This window comes from Hyperolius riggenbachi, chromosome 8 (assembly GCF_040937935.1).
Source record: "Hyperolius riggenbachi isolate aHypRig1 chromosome 8, aHypRig1.pri, whole genome shotgun sequence".
Taxonomy (NCBI): Eukaryota; Metazoa; Chordata; class Amphibia; order Anura; family Hyperoliidae; genus Hyperolius; species Hyperolius riggenbachi.
This window is the reverse complement of record NC_090653.1, coordinates 120,241,892-120,258,594: the sequence shown is the minus strand read 5'-3', so window position 1 is coordinate 120,258,594 and position 16,703 is coordinate 120,241,892. Positions and strand designations below refer to the sequence as shown.

The following is a 16,703-nucleotide window of genomic DNA, read 5'->3' as shown; positions in this document are numbered from 1 at the left end:
TTATCTTTATGGGTGGGATTCTTCATCACAATTTACTGTGGGGGAGGATTGGAATTCTTCAACACAATTTATAGGAATCTTAAAACTGAAGTTTTACTTGGTTTCATTTCTGCGGGCTTCTGCAAGGAGATCTGAAAGAGTAAGCCTCAGCATTATTATATGGAGAGCTGCCTAGGTAGAGCTCTCCTGCAGTCTATTCACAGTTGTTGATAAGAACCATTTATCTGCCTTAACAAACACAGAAACACAGAACACACCAAAGTGTCCCTCCCACCACAACTATATGTGTAATAAAAACTTTTCATTGTGTGCTGTGCAGGATTTCGGGTCGACTTTAACTATTTACTATCCAGACAGGTTTTTAAAATGCAGGTATTGGCACTGTAACTCATGGATATAATTGCTACCGGTAACTGCTGCAGTCTAATATGGGATGACTGTATAGTGTGTGTGTGTGTGTGTGTGTGTGTGTGTGTGTGTGTGTGTGTGTGTGTGTGTGTGTGTGTGTGTGTGTGTGTGTGTGTGTGTGTGTCAATCAAAGAAAAGACACCTTATATGGTTTTTAAATGGCTGTCAATGCCACTAAAATTCACAAAATACCCCTCCCTCTTCCTTGCTGCAGCCACCACACAGGGGTGAGTCTTGGTCTTGGCTTTTCACCATTGTTCTTATCACCCAGAGGAATCAGGTATTCCTCCTTCAGGATCATTGCACCACGCACTTTATATTTTTTCCTTTTGCACTATGTTACCTCCTCCGTGAGGTTTAGTAGATTCTTACACACAAGGTTGGCAACAGACCATTTTTTGCACAATCACATAGCACGCAGACACTTTCAATCCCTGATTCACCTGTTTGTTATTGGTCTGGTCTCATCAGTATCGATTAGTTTATTTTTTTTATTTTTTATGGGTGACATATATTTATGCAGCAAGGTTTTTTGCTTATAAGCAGAATGTTTTGAGGGATTTTATGTCATTTCTGTTTTAACTGTTTTTAAAGGGATATGTCCCTAATAAATTTGATTACATATTTTCAACATTTATGTGTGGCAGTACTCATTTGTTTGGGTATTTTGTGAATTTTAGTGGCATTGACAGCCATTTAAAAACCATATAAGGTGCCTTTTCTTTGATTGAACATTTGTTATCGCCTTTTGGTTATACACAAGAATTGTTTATTATGCTCAAGGTAACATGTGTCTCTGTGTGTATCATTGGGACCAGCCAGGCAGCTCATGAAATGTACTGAACATATGAGTATTTCTGCTTAAATTCCACACCCATTATCCCAGCTGGCTTAGAAATACAACTTTTTTTCAAGCACTTTGTTTTCCTAAGAGAACTTTTGAACAGTTGTCTGAAGTTCATTTTTTTCTAATCTAATAGTTGTACCTGAGGGCTCTTGTGCGTTTTGCAATTGTAAGTGTTATATTGAAGCTGAAAAGCTTGGAATTCGTTTTCAGTACATTTCATATGAAGATAATAGTTTATTTTCTGTTCCCACCCCAAAAAAACAAAACAGAAAAAAAAAACATTTTTAAATAAATTTCATGGCAGTCACATAATAGGATATTGTGATATATTTATCCAAAGTGTTTCTGTGAACTGAATTAACTCCATTTCAATACAAAAACAGTCTGTAAGAATCTTATTTGTAAATCCCTTATCAAGTTATTGCATATTTCTTGGACACAATTATTTCCATGATAAAACAGGAAGTAGAGAGGATCCGGCTGCTGGGATGCATAGAGCAGGTAATTGATAAACACAGTGCTGCACCAGTACTCTGCAAGGGCACACAGGAGGGGGCCTATAGATAGGTAGGGTGGAATGATGTTGCCCCTCTTCCTGCGTCCCCATATTATTTACTGACTACAAGGGGATACAGGAGGGTAGCAATACAGTGCCCACCCAATAGCATCCTCTTCCCCACTCCTTCCCACCTAGTGGCACCTTTCTCTCCCACCCAGTGACACCCTATCCCACCTATTGACACCCTCTCCCACCCAGTGTCACCCTCCTCCCCACTCAGTGGCACTGTCCTATAACCCAGTGTATCCCATCCCACCCAGTGTCACCCTTGCATCCCACTTAGCAGCTCCATCCCACCCACCCCACCAGCACCCAGAGTGGAGGGATGTTTGATGCCTTTAAGTCTGTGGTAAAATTTGCTGCATTTCATATATGTGGGGTAATACATGTGCATTTCACAAGTGTCAGAGGTACTGTTCGCCACATTTCACATATGTACAGCATTCTGTGTGTGGGAGCTAATGTTTACTGTATTTTACCTTGTGTGGGAGGTCGTGTTTTCTGCTTTTCACATTTGCTACATTTCATGTGTGGGAGGTAACGTTTGCCTCATTGCATATGTGGGAGGAAAATTTTGCTGCATTTCATGTGTCAGAGGTAGCATTTGCTTCATTGCGTGTGCTGGATGTAATTTTTGCCTCATTGCATTGTCGGAGATAACGTTTGCTGCATTTATTATTGATGGTCATAGTGACTGCATTTGCTACTTTGAGATTATTATTGCAGCATTTGGCATTTTGGCAATCCAGAAGTTGAATTTCCCAGTACCTGCAATTGTAAACATTAATTTTTAAGCCCCCCCCCCCCTCCTTTATATTACAAGAAGTTAACAGGGCATTTGTGAAAGTCCCTTCTTTGATTCTTTAAAGAGGAGCTGTCAGCCAAACTATCTCAGGGGAAAAAAACACATATATTAGTAGATAAATACTTGCTCTACTTACATAACATATGTATTGCACTGTCCACATTTTGATTTTAGTGATTTTTCTATAGTAAAAAAGAGAATACCATTTTGACTCTGTCTATCTTCAAGCCAATCCTGACATAATTTCCTCCCTTACTCTGTCTGTGTATCATTGCCCGCCTTCCTCCCAGTCTTCAGACACTCCCACTCAGCTCTGCAATAGAAAGTGCATTGTCTCAGCATGAGAAATATTGGCCAATCAGAGAGGAACAGAGGTGTGGGAGGGGAAAACGGGAGGGAAAAAGGCGTCAGCCAATCAGGCTGCATTAGTTATGTTTGAGAGGAAAGTAAAGAAGAAAAAAAGAAAACCCAGCATGCCCTGCATGCCCTGCAACTTCCTTTGTGCGGCAGATGTACCAAATAAGAACCAGGGAAACTGGGGAATGATCTTTTATGCAGAAGAAAAGTAAGAGTGATTTTTAACTTTTGGATTGCCTGGCTAGCATCCTTATTACTTGTTTACCAGATACAAATAATAACTTGATTTTTGATTTTATGGCTAACAGTCAGGGCCAGTTCTAGACTTTTTGCAGCCTGAGGCAAACTTGTGAGAGACCACAGCCCCCCCAGCCGTGGGGGGGGAGGGGGCGCAGAGCTGGAGGGGATAGCGGGCAGTAAGGGGGTATTGGGCACAGCGGCGGGGAGGGGGGTCGGACTGCCGCACGCTGGAACGCGGAAGAGGTGAGTCATCCCTGCCCGCTGCCTCGTATTAATACGCTGCTGCTGCACTTAAAAGTTAGAGGAGGACCCAGGTGAAGAAGGGGGTATTGGGCACAGTGGTGGGGAGGAGGATCGGACCCCCCCCCCTTCCTCACCTGGGTCCTCCTCCAACTTTTAAGTGCAGCAGCAGCGTATTAATACGAGGCAGCGGGCAGGGATGACTCACCTCTTCCGCGTTCCAGCCCGCTACCCCCTCCAGCTTGTCTCTGTCCCCTCAACCTCATGGTTACATTCTTCCTATCGCCTCACCCTCTCTTCCAGCACAAAATGTAACTTAAGAGCATATATTATTTCTATTCTCAGCAACAACTTCCTGTCTGCTATTGTGATCTTGCTCTTACAGTACGTATAGGAAGATTTTCTCTTTATAAACTTTACATTTAGTACAACTTTAAATTTAGTACATATATTACAGATATATTTAACAGATTTACTAACAATGGAAAAAAGAACTTGTGTTTAACAAAAAGAAATTAAAAACTTACTATGAACAACACTCACATTCATCTAATCACATGTAAATTTGGGCAAGGGCCAAAGAGTAAGGACAGTGGTGCCATGCATGACATGTTGGCATCTAGTGGGAGGAGCAAGGAGGGAAACGGTGTTCCTGGTGGTCCAGGGGGTCACTGTTTAAGGATGGTATTCTGGATCTGTAAATGAGTTTGGGAGACACCTGTACACATGTTTGATTCTCGGCCAAGGTGGCCATGAACACCCGTCTTGGCCATGTTTAGTATAGTGTGTGTACGCACTTTCTTTCCTAATTGAGACTATCACAGGGTTGGACAAAGATGAGTTAACTGGTGGAAAGTAGAAAAGCACAGGGAACTCTCCAGACGGAAAAAAAAGAATATTTTTAAAGTATTTTCTACAGTATATTGGTAAGCTGTTTCTAGCATTCATGGGATAGCTGCATACTAACGACCCAGATTGCATCATTATTATCTCTCTGTGAACAATAAAGGTTCAGTTAGTTGATTATGTTTTGTTTGATTAATGGCTTGTTACCTTGTGAACTGAAAAGTAATCAATTAGCTAATTTGCAGATGCACAAACACATTTAATCAAAGTATTACCAGTGAAAACCATATAATTTACTACTATCTTGTGTACAATATTGCAAGTAAAAATATGGGTAACTGGAAAAGTATCCTAAAAGAGGGTGTACCTGGAGGATGTGTGCATCTCACTCTTGTTTTTTTTTTTTTTTTTTTTTGCAAAATAAGCCTGAAGTAGAAATAAACATCCGCTTCCACACTACACAACTCATTTCCTTGCATTTCCAGAAGAAAACATAACAGAGGGGGAAGGCAAAAGGAAATGACAATGGTGTAGCAATCATTTACACATTCATTTTTTTTAGCAGCACAGTTCACCACCCACCCCAGTAGCGTCGTGACGGGGATGCGGGGGGTGCGACCCGCACCAGGTGGGGTGACCCCAGCCACCCTAGAGGGGGTGTGCTCAGGGCCAGGGACGGATCTAGGGGGGGGGGGCAGGCGGGTCTCTTGCCCCAGTCGGCAGGCGCTTTGTCCCTGCTTGTGTCTGCTCTGCTCCCTGTCCCCCCGCTTGTGTTTGCAGCGCTCCGGCGCTGCCCCCCCCGACTTTGTCCCCGCTTGTGGCTCCCCGTCCCCCCGCTTGTGTTGCTGTCCCCGAGTGTGTCAGCATAGCGGCGCCAGCACTGTCATACTTAACTTCTCCAGCCGCTCTCCGCGGAGCGCAGACTTGGTCTCCTCTCTGTCGCACCTCTAGTGTTGGCATTTGTAATGCGCGTCATCACTGAAGCGGCAGCCAACTAGAGGTGCGACCGTGGGACAGAGAGGAGAAGACCAGGTCTGGTTCTGGAGAGCGGCTGGAGAAGTTAAGTATGACAGTGCTGGCGCCGCTATGCTGACACACTCGGGGACAGCATGCCATAGAGAGAGAGATTCTCTTGCCCACTTCTGTGCACGCCTCAGCTACATATGTGCCCGATGCCCCTACCCACATCTGATCTGGGCACCCCTCTCATCCACTTCTGTCTGTGCACCCCTCAGCCTCAGCTACATATATGCCCCCTACCCACATCTGGGCACCCCTCACCCTCTTCTGTGCACCCCTCAGCCACATATGTGCTCCCTACCCACATCTGGGCACCCCTCACCCACTTCTGTGCACCCCTCAGCCACATATGGGCCCCCTACCCACATCTGGGCACCCCTCACCCACTTCTGTGCACCCCTCAGCCACATATGTGCCCCCTATCCACATCTGGGCACCCCTCACCCACTTCTGTGCACCCCTCAGCCACATATGTGCCCCCTACCCACATCTGGGCACCCCTCACCCACTTCTATGCACCCCTCAGCCACATGTGCCCTCTACCCATATCTGGGCACCCCTCACCCACTTCTGTGCACCCCTTCTGTGCGCCCCTCAGTGAAGGGTGCACAGAAGGGGTGCACAGAAGTGGGTGAGAGGTGCCCAGATGTGGGTAGGGGGCACATATGTAGCTGAGGCTCAGGGGTGCACAGAAGTGGGTGAGGGGTGCCCAGATGTGGGTAGGGGGACATATGTAGCTGAGGCTGAGGGGTGCACAGAAGGGGTGCACAGAAGTGGGTGAGGGGTGCCCAGATGTGGGTAGGGGCACATATGTAGCTGAAGCTGAGGGGTGCACAGAAGTGGGTGAGGGGGTGCCCAGATGTGGGTAGGGGCACATATGTAGCTCTACATATGACACATATGTAGGGATAAGAGCAAAGGCACCACAACCTGACCTTGCCCCAGGCGCAACTTGGTCTAGATCCGTCCCTGCTCAGGGCATGGGTGTCCGCACGTATGGCTGCCTCCCCCTGGCCGCCCGCTGCCCCCCCTGGCTGCCGCTCCCCCCCTCTAGCCGCCGCTTCCCCCTCCCCTTTAGCCATGTCACTCAGACCTCGATCTGGCAGCGACCAATAGTGCGGGTGCTAGGACCTAGCACATCGCACTGATAAGCGGAAGTGACATCACTTCCGCATATGAGAGCGTGGTGAGGCCGGCGCCCGCTCTTACTGATCAGGTCGCCGGCTGATTGAGGTCTGCCTGACGCTGTGAGGGGGAGGGGGCGGCGGCGGTTAGAGGGGGGCTCCTGTCACTCACTACCTAAACGGGGGTCCCTGCCACTCACTACCTAAATGGGGGTCCCTGTCACTCACTACCTAAACGGGGGTCCCTGTCACTCACTACCTAAACGGGGGTCCCTGTCACTCACTACCTAAATGGTGGTCCCTGTCACTCACTACCTAAATCGGGGTCCCTGTCACACACTACCTAACCTGGGGGGCGCCTGTCACTCACCACCTAAACTGGGGGGCGCCTGTTACTCACTACCTAAACTGGGGGGTGCCTGTCACTACCTAAACTGGGGGCTCCTGTCTCTACCTAAACTGGGGGCTCCTGTCACTACATACACTGGGGAGCTCCTGTCACTCCCTGAACTGGGGGGCTCCTGTCACTACCTGAACTGGGGGGCTCCTGTCACTACCTAAACTGGGGGACTCCTGGCGCTACCTTCTCTAGGGGTCGCTACCTAAACTATCCAGGCCAGCCAGCCAAGCATCACCACCAGCCAACCAGCCCAAAATCACTGTCAAAAAGGCCACAGTATCACCACCAGTCAGGCCAGCATTTACTTCAACCAGCCAAGCACAGCCCAGCATTACCACCAGCCAGGTCACAGCATCACTGCCAGCCAACCCAGCCACAACATCGGCCACAGCATCACCGCCAGCCAACCCGGCCACAGCATCACTGCCAGGCCTTTCAGCTCACACATCATCCATCATTCCAGCCAAAAACAGTATTGCCAGGCGCAGCAGCCAGTAGAGGAGAATTCAGAAGCCAGGTGAGAGGTGTCTACCATATTAAGGGGGGATTCAGGGCCGGCCCGCTCATGAGGCAGGGTGAAACTTTTGCCTCAGGCGGCAAACTTCTAGGGGCGACACCCGCCCGTCCGTGGGCGCATGGGGGCCGACCGCCGAGCCGGAGGGGTAGCGGGCAGGACGGGGGTATTGGGCCTAGCGGTGGGGAGGGGGGTCGGACCCCCGATCTGCGCTCCCCTCCAGCTGTAAATAGTTAGGAAGCAGACGATAGTAAGAGGCACGGGCGGGGAGGACTCACCTTTTCCGCGTTCCAGCGTGCGCTCCACTGACGTCACTTCCTGCAACGCCGTCCACTTACAATACAGTGGGTGGTGTTGCCACTGACCCACCCCATCCATATTCAGTTTTATGTAATAAGTGAAGGACAGAAACTTGTATCTGTCACTACGCTGTCATACCATGTTGTAGACTGGTAGTTCACAGGAATCAATAAACAAATACCATATCCATTGAAAAAGCTAATAAGTTGCCAAGATATATAAAACCACCCATGATAAACCATGTTTTCTCCCCCCCCCCCCCTCCCCCCCTCTGTATTCCACATATGGTCTTGAAATCTGCACCCCCAGTGTGAAATTGGGCCCTGGTAGTTAGTTTGTTTCTAAAACATAGGTGCAAAGGATGCTGGGAGATTGATATGATAACTCCACCCCTCGTGTCCATGTGATCTAATCAAGCAAGGCAGACAGACATCTGAAATAGGAATTATAGCAAATAGACAGGATAAGACAGGCTGCAGCAGTTATATGCTGTCTGTCCTCTGTCTTACACACTGAGAAAAGAGAAGTCATTTGATCCAGGTAGGCAGAGAGCAGGGTAGGGAAGGGCAGGGGCGGGAACCAGGCTGGGGGGGGGGGGGGAACACAAAGCTTCAGCATTAGGAGAAAAAAGGAAGTGTTTCTACAGATATACAGTGGGATGCGAAAGTTTGGGCAACCTTGTTAATCGTCATTATTTTCCTGTATAAATTGTTGGTTGGATAAAAAATGACAGTTAAATATATCATATAGGAGACACACACAGTGATATTTGAGAAGTGAAATGAAGTTTATTGGATTTACAGTAAGTGTGCAATAATTGTTTAAATAAAATTAGGCACGTGCATAAATTTGGGCACTGTTGTTATGTTATTGATTCCAAAACCTTTAGAACGAATTAGTCAATCTCAAATTCGCTTGGTAAGCTCAGTGACCCCTGACCTACATACACAGGTGAATCCAATTTGAGAAAGAGGGCCATATGCAATTCACATTTTCACCCGAGTTTTCTCCTAGGTGATATTTTGAAACTTGACAATAAAATGCCTTTTAAGCCACCAGAAAGCAAAGAAAATACTCAAAAAATAATTTTAATAGTACTATTTCACATACTTTTTGGTACTTTTTTAGTTGAAAAGTGCTGAAAAGTTATTTTAAATCGAAGATGAAAAATTATCTCCTGGGAGAAAAGTCAGGTGAAAAAGTGAATTGCATATGGGCAGTATTTAAGGGGAGTCAATTGTAAGTTTCCTTCCTCTTTTAATTTTATCTGAAGAGTAGCAACATGTGGGTCTCAAAACAACTCTCAAATGACCTGAAGACACAGACTATTCACCATCATGGTTTTGTGGAAGGATACAGAAAGCTGTCTCAGAGATTTCAGCTGTCTGTTTCCACAGTTAGGATTTAGGAACATATTGAGGAAATGTAATACCACAGGCTCAGTTCAAGTTAAGGCTCGAAGTGGCAGACCAAGAAACATCTTGGATAGACAGAAGCGATGAATGGTGAGAACAGTCAGCGTCAACCCACAGACCAGCGCCAAAGACCCACAACATCTTGCTGCAGATGGAGTCACTGTGCATCGTTCAACCATTCGGTGCACTTTACAGTAGGAGATATTGTATGCGAGAGTGATGCAGAGGAAGCCCACGGCACAAACAGAGCCGCTTAAAGAGAGTCTGAAGCGAGAATAGATCTCGCTTCAGACCTCATAGCTAGCAGGGGCATGCGGGTCCCTGTCCCCCCAAACCCCCTCCGTGCAGCGGGGGAGCGCTTCCTGGTTGGGGCAGGGCTAACCGCCGCAGCCCTGCCCCATGCGCGTCTGTCAGACGCGTATCTCCGCCTCTCCCCCACCCCTCTCAGTCTTCCTTCACTGAGAGGGGCGGGGGAGAGGCGGCGATGCGCGTCTGATAGACGCGCTGGGAGGCAGGGCTGCAGCCGTTAGCCCTGCCTCCAGGAAGGATATCTCCAGCGACCATTTTCCGACCAACATTTGCGGGGGGTGGGTTGGGGGTGAAGGGACCCCCGTTAAGCCGCGGGATAGCGGCATTTTAGCAGGGGCACACGTGCCCCTGCTATATATAAGACCTGAAGCGAGATTTAGTCTTGCTTCAGTGTCTCTAAGGTATGCTGAAGCACATTTGGACAAGCCAGCTTCATTTTGGAATAAGGTGCTGAGTTACTTGGGCATAGCAAGGGGCGTTATGCATGGAGGAAAAAGAACACAGCATTCCAAAAAAAAAAAAAAAAACACCTGCTACCTACAGTAAAATATAGTAGTGGTTCCATCATGCTGTGGGGCTGTGTGGCCAGTGCAGGGACTGGGAATCTTGTCAAAGTTGAGAGACGCATAGATTCCACTCAGTATCAGCAGATTCTGGGGGCCAAAGTCCAGGAATCAGTGACAAAACAGCAGCTGCGCCGAGGCTGGATCTTTCAATAACACAACGACACTAAACACTGCTCAAAATTCATGCAGAGGAACAAGTACAACGTTCTGGAATGGCCATCTTAGTCCCTAGACCTGAATATAATTGAAAAATCTATTACCGGTATAATTGCAGTGCGCTGCCTGGCAATTCTAAAATGGTGTTTGTAATATAACAAAGGTATGCAGGAATGTCCAGGAAAGTTTACTAAGAACTTAGAAACAGAATTTTTTTTAACCAAATTAAGAATTTTATTTCTGAGTAAAAGGAATACTGTAGGAGGGGTCGGGGAAAAATGAGTTGAACTTACCCGGTGCTTCTAATGGTCCCCCGCAGACATCCTGTGCCCGCGCAGCCACTCACCAATGCTAGCGTACTGCACAGGCACAGACCATACTGGGTCTGCGCAGTATGCTCCTGGTGACATCAGCGGGAGCGAGGATAAGGCAACGCAGGCGTAGTGGTTTTTCAGCCTGAAATTCCAGAAGTGAACCGGAGGTGGGGCCGGAGCATCGGTGAGTGGCACAGGATACAGGATATCTGCGGGGGAACATTAGAAGCCCGGGTAAGTTCAACTTATTTTCCCCCGACCGCCCTACAGTATTCCTTTAAAGAAAACCTAAAGTAAAAACACAATTTGTCCATTTACTTACCTGGAGCTTCTTCCAGTGCCCTAAAGTACTCCCAGTCCCTTGCCATCATCTTGCACTCTGCATGCACAGTGGCCGGCCGACTCGTCACTTGGCCGAGATATGGAGAGGAACAGCGGAGGAACGGCTTATTGCGGAATCGCGGTGAGGGACCAGGAGTACTTTAAGGGGTTGGAAGAAGCTCCAGGTAAGTCAACGTGGGAAATTATTTCACTTTCAGTTCATTTTAGGACAGAATCACAGAATTCTGAGGTCTGGGTTTGACACATTCTGAAAATGGTCCAATAACCTTTGCTCTACAATAAGTTGTATCTGTTTTTCTGTCTAAAATCCCCCTGACTATTTCAAATATATATAGAAAGAGAAGTTTTTATGTGCAGCCTAAACTTGCTAAACATTTTTTTACTAATCTTTAACCACTTTTCCACCTTATGACAAGATGACAATGTTCACACATCGTTCTTGCAAAAAAATATAGGGGAAGGACAGCTAATGCAACGCGTTTGCCTCTGTCTTTAGACATAGTTATCACTAAGGACAAACAAAATTGTTCTGATTGTATCTGTAAAAGGACACATTGTTCCAGTAGTGTGGATGATATATTTGAAAGCACCTGATACATTCATTTAGTTTTCAGCAGAATAACAGCACGCCAATTCAATTTGCACATGTTATTATTGCAAATTGGAATAAGTCATAATGCTTGAACTTTGGTAAGATTCGTTTCGGTGTTTTTCTGCTCACATCACACGTCGTATATGATGTGCTCTCGTAAAACAGCTTAAAGTAACATTTTTTAAAGTGCTTGCTAAGAACATTGATTTTTTTTAATAGTGCTCTGAAACTGCATGGCATCAAATAAAATAGTCTAGATGCAATCTTTTAGCAAAAGCTTGTGTTCTGTAAAGCATTGCTGAAAATAACATCTGTAATGACTAGCATTATGGTTTCTGATCATTCATTAGGTAGAATTTAGCATTTTGGGAAGCATAGGCAGGCCAGCTTCTAATGGGATGGTTATCTTCGCTGCAGAAGATTGAGCTGTTCTTCAGCAATGGGCAGACGGGGATATAAATTATCACTTATCCAGGATTGCTTTATTCTGTGTTTCTGCACATACAGTGACACCCATCTAGCTCAGTAACCTGTAGCAGTTCTGCTTTTGCTAATGGCACTGTTATCATTACCATTACCAGCTTGGGACTTTGAAAACCTCACCACAAGAAAAGATTAGCTACACTAAATGTGTTTACACTTGACACAATGAGATTCTTTTTGCTCGATCCAGGCCTGAAAGACTATATTCATTTGCGATTTGATAATTACCTGAGCATAACAGACCATACTAGAATTAAGAATTTGCTAATTAGAGTATGTTTTAAAAGTTATATTTGAAATGAAAGGAAATTTCTCAAAAAAAAAAAAAGTGACAGTAATTGGGATAAACACAGTGAGATTCAGAGGGGATGTGATCACCTTGGATCAATATACTGTACACAACTCATACTGATAAATAAGGGTAAATAAAAACTTGGAGACACTGCTGGGGCTTGATTCACAAAGCGGTGCTAACTGTTAGCACGCCTGTGAAAACCCCCTTAGCACGTCTAAACGAGTTTTGGCGCGTAACACTTTACGCGCGCAAAACTTTATGCAGGTAAAACTTTACATGCGCACTGCACAGAGCGCAGGGCGCTCCGCGCGAAGTGCCCATTAAAACCTATGGGACTTAGCACGCATAAGACTTTGCGTGCGTAAAACTTTGCGCACGTAAAGTTAGCGCGCGATCTGATTGAGAAATCCGGTGCTAACCTACTTAGCACCCTGGTTAGCACGTCTAAACACTTTAGATGTGCTAAGTAGGTTAGCACCGCTTTGTGAATCAAGCCCCTTGAGGTTAGAGACAATGGGCCATATCCTATTTGAGGTGGAAAGTAGCTTGCAGATGCGAGCTACTTATCGCCTTGCCATCGCGCGAGGATTACTGGCAAATCCTATTGTTGGTGTTACTCGTGCGATGGCCAATCGTTAGGGACCATTACCCAGGCGAAAGCCTGATTGATGCTCCCATGTCCCGGGAGATGGGGAGTTTTGCGCTGTGGTGCTGTATATCAGAACCACAGCAGTGCTCCCTCACTCCCCCAGAAGATGCCCCCAATGAAAATGGCCGAGACAGTGGAGTGGACGAATGGAGAGCCCCAGACCGGAGCTTCAAATAAGCTTTGCCGAGGCTCTGTGAGGAAGGGGGGTTGTCGATGTGCTGACAGAGAGCTCTGGGGGTCTCCTTATTAAAGGAGACCCCCGGATTCAGTGGCAAAACACTTTCATTAGCTGGTTTAGACCTTTTACCAGGTTTAAGCTAATGGTCATTCTGACAGGCAGCATCGCTTCCCGGCAACATGAAAAATGTAAAAGGATAGCTCCCATAGCCTAATTTATGAACTTGCCATTGCTGGTGAGTTGGGTAATAGGATATGGCCCAATGGCCCATATGCAATTAACTTTTTCTCCTAAGTTATTTCCTAGGAGATAATTTTCATGTTCTCTTTGAAATCACTTTTCAGCATTTTACAATTGAAAAAGTACCCAAACGTTGGTGAAAAGTATTATCAAAATTGGGGTTGGGGGGTGGTGGAAGCCCGTGGTCCTTAAGTGGTTAAGCAGTGCCAACTCTCCAATCTTGCCATTTCTCCCCAAAGTGCTACATACCCCCACAGTATAGCCATACCCCCCAGCAGCACCATCCCTCCCCTCCCCCATGCAGACAGAGTTCACCAAGAAGCACTGGCATACATTTTGTATTTAACCTCCCTAGCGGTAATCCTGAGCTGAGCTCAGGCTAGCCGCCGAAGGCTTAATGAACGTGAGTGGAGGCAGCTGGAAGCTTTTACATACCTCCCTGGTGATCCAGACGTCGGTAGCCCTTCTATTTCCTGTCCTCGGAGGCTCTGAGTCAATCTGGTGAGATAACCGTCGTTGATCTCACCAAAGTGTTACAGCGCCACCAAGTGGATGGAGGTAAAATTGCTGTCCCCCTCTGGCATGTCTCAGTCCAGGTTAGACCCCTTGAAACAACTTTTTCATCACTTTTGTGGCCTGAAACAGTCTTTGTAGGTTTTAAAATTTGCCTGCCCATTGAAGTCTATGGCGGTCGCCAGATGCACCTGTTCGCGAACAGCTTTCAGAAGTTTGTTTTTGCCGTTTGCGAACAGAAAATTCTATGTTTGCGACATCTCTACTGCAGTATTGTGCACACACCTGCAGTGAAAATGATTTTGAATAAATCTAGGTCTAATTAGATGCATAGTTAAAAGAATTGCACTGCAGGCACCACGGGTGACCACAGCTTGATGACTTTCAGTAAACCTCACTATAATATGATTTGATACAGGTGAGTGTTAGACTGTTGTCACTTAATAGCAGATAATTTATGAGAGTCTATTCCAGAATTGTTGGATCACAGACTCTCCCCTGCTGTCCAACTATGATAAAATGATATCTATTTAATTGTAACCTCCATGAGAAAGCCACAGTGCTAGTGAGGCATTGTGAGATACTGTGATAGGGCAGCTTGCTTACATGTTGATGGGACTATAATCTTAACTAATTCTTTGACCTCCCATTCTGTGCTTCTCTAAACCCATTTGCTACCTTTCCCCATCAGAATGTCTATCAGTGGCCAAGGTAACACCACAGGCTGGTTGTGTGGCTCCATAAATCACATGTGTTAGTAAGCCCTAAGTGAAATGGTTAAAGCATATCTTATTCAAAAATAGACATATAAGATAATGAATTGTATGTGTAGCCATACTGGTAAAGAGACTTTACCTGGGGTCTCATATTCTTATTTACAATTTAAAGGATGAATTTCTAAGATGTCATTCTAAACAGCATGCGATATACAATCTTGTTCATTCAGCTGCAAAACAAAAATAATTATAGTATTCTGAGTTATTTTTGTAATTGTTAATCTGCTAGAAGTGTTTTCTCATTCAAACAGAAGTGTTTAGGCTTACATCTACTTTTCAGAAGAGTCAGCTGCACTTGACTGCTGTTTAGCTGCCTCATTTTCATATAAGCACTGGTTTATTAAGCCTTGCAATGAAAAACAAAAAACAAAAAGGGACTTTAGACACATTCCTAGTAATGTGCGTATCTCATCAAGGGCCTGATACATAAAGCATTGGTAAATTTGTAATGTGCAGGCAATGCACAGCAATTTTACTGGTGCTAAATCCAGCATTCAGACTGGTGCTAAATCCAGCATTAGCGCAATGTGCGTTACATGGATAAAGTATGCTTTTCCCATGGCATTAATACTGATAAAATTGCTATTTGCTACCTATGCATGGCAAATTTACCAGCGCTTTGTGTGTCAGGCTATGTGCAGATCTTCTGTCTCTTTTATAACCAAAAGCCCACACTAAAATTACAATGCTCTGCTCTGAAGACATCTGCTTTTTGCTGCTTTTATGAAAGTAGATTTTGTCCAAGTCTATTGGTATAAATGAGTTTGTGCAACATCATGTTACATGCATGACTTTATATCTCAGACGTTTAATATTTCTACATCTTGCAGGTAACATGCCTCTGATGAAACTTTGAAAGGAATCCATTTGCACAATGGCAGCACAGAATGAAACAGCTGCGAAGCAGCATGCACTGGGTACTTTACATTACATTTAGTAAGTGTATATTTGAATTTCAGCTAAGTACATTGAGGATCTGTAATGGAAAAGCAATGGAAGTACTTTTCATTGTAGTTCAATAACAAATACAGAGAGCGAGCATATGGAGAAAGGACTGCCTAATTATTGTATTGGAAATCCCGTTATTTATTTATTTTTTTATGCTAACATAAAACCGTATATTTGATTTGTAGCTCACAACTGAAAACCAGATTACAAAAGGAATTTTAAGAGATTTTTTTTTTCTTTACTGTTCCCTCCTTTTTGTCGAAAAAAAAATGTATTTTCTTTATCTAAGCTTATCTTTTTAATCAAGAACAAAACTCTCAACAATTTAACCACAGTATGAAGGCACTTACAAGACTTTTATATAATGCATGGTTTGCGTGCACAATTTTGCTCTGGAACAGAATGCTTATGGCTCGAGTCAAAAATCAATTTCCATCGAGATCAGAAAGTTTAGCGAGGGCAAAATAACATTAAAATTGTTAGCAGAGCATGCTTTTCATTATTGTGATTTTGTAAAGACATCGCAGGATCCAAACAACCGTCCAATCGATGTTACCCACTGCCACTGGCACGAGAAGCCATGGCAATATGCTCAGCACTCAGTAGTTTAGTTAGTGGTGTTATTTGAACTGTGCACTGTACTCATCTAAGGCACATTAGTAAGGTCCAGTGACTGAGCATTTATGAGCATTACATATGTTTCGAATAACCCCGCTTCTCCTGTAATGCTAATCACTTAGTGGAATAATTTTCATCAGCTCACCTTAAGTGAAATAGGTCTCCATTTACTGCAGCAAATATGTTACCTTGAGCACACCTTGCAGATTCTGGTTAATGCTTATCATTGGAGATGAGGCATTAGATGAAGTGGAAGATAATCATTGACAGAAGCTGTTCAACAGAGCAGAAGATGTTTGTTCCAAGCCAGATATAGGAACTTTTAAATACTTTTACAAGAACACAAAAGGAATTAAAGTCATTTCAATTGTTAAAGCAGAACTCTAGGAAAAAAAGTAGGAAGATGAGGTTTAGCTACATCTCATTCATCAAAATCCCTCTCTACATTGATGCTGAAGCTGCTCATTTGTTAATAGCAACTGTGACTGATGCCTGATGCTGGGGTCATACCAATGGGTGTAACAATAGCTCCTGCAACCTTTGCTGTCACGGGGGAACTGGGGGCTAAGGGGGCCCACTCCTGTCAGAAAAGGTAAAGTTACCGTAAATGCAGAGCAGTGGCAGTGGAATATTATACATTACCTGCTTC

General features: G+C 45.0%; 1 long non-coding RNA gene across 1 annotated transcript in view; it reads left to right on the top strand.

Moving 5' to 3' along the window:
* The window catches only part of LOC137528302 (uncharacterized), a 65,417-nt gene extending 50,020 nt beyond the window's left edge, over positions 1-15,397 (top strand). Inside the window, exon 3 of the long non-coding RNA XR_011023354.1 lies at positions 15,319-15,397. This is a non-coding gene — a long non-coding RNA (uncharacterized lncRNA). The remainder of the gene's footprint in view (positions 1-15,318) is intronic.
* The last annotated feature ends 1,306 nt before the right edge of the window (positions 15,398-16,703 follow it).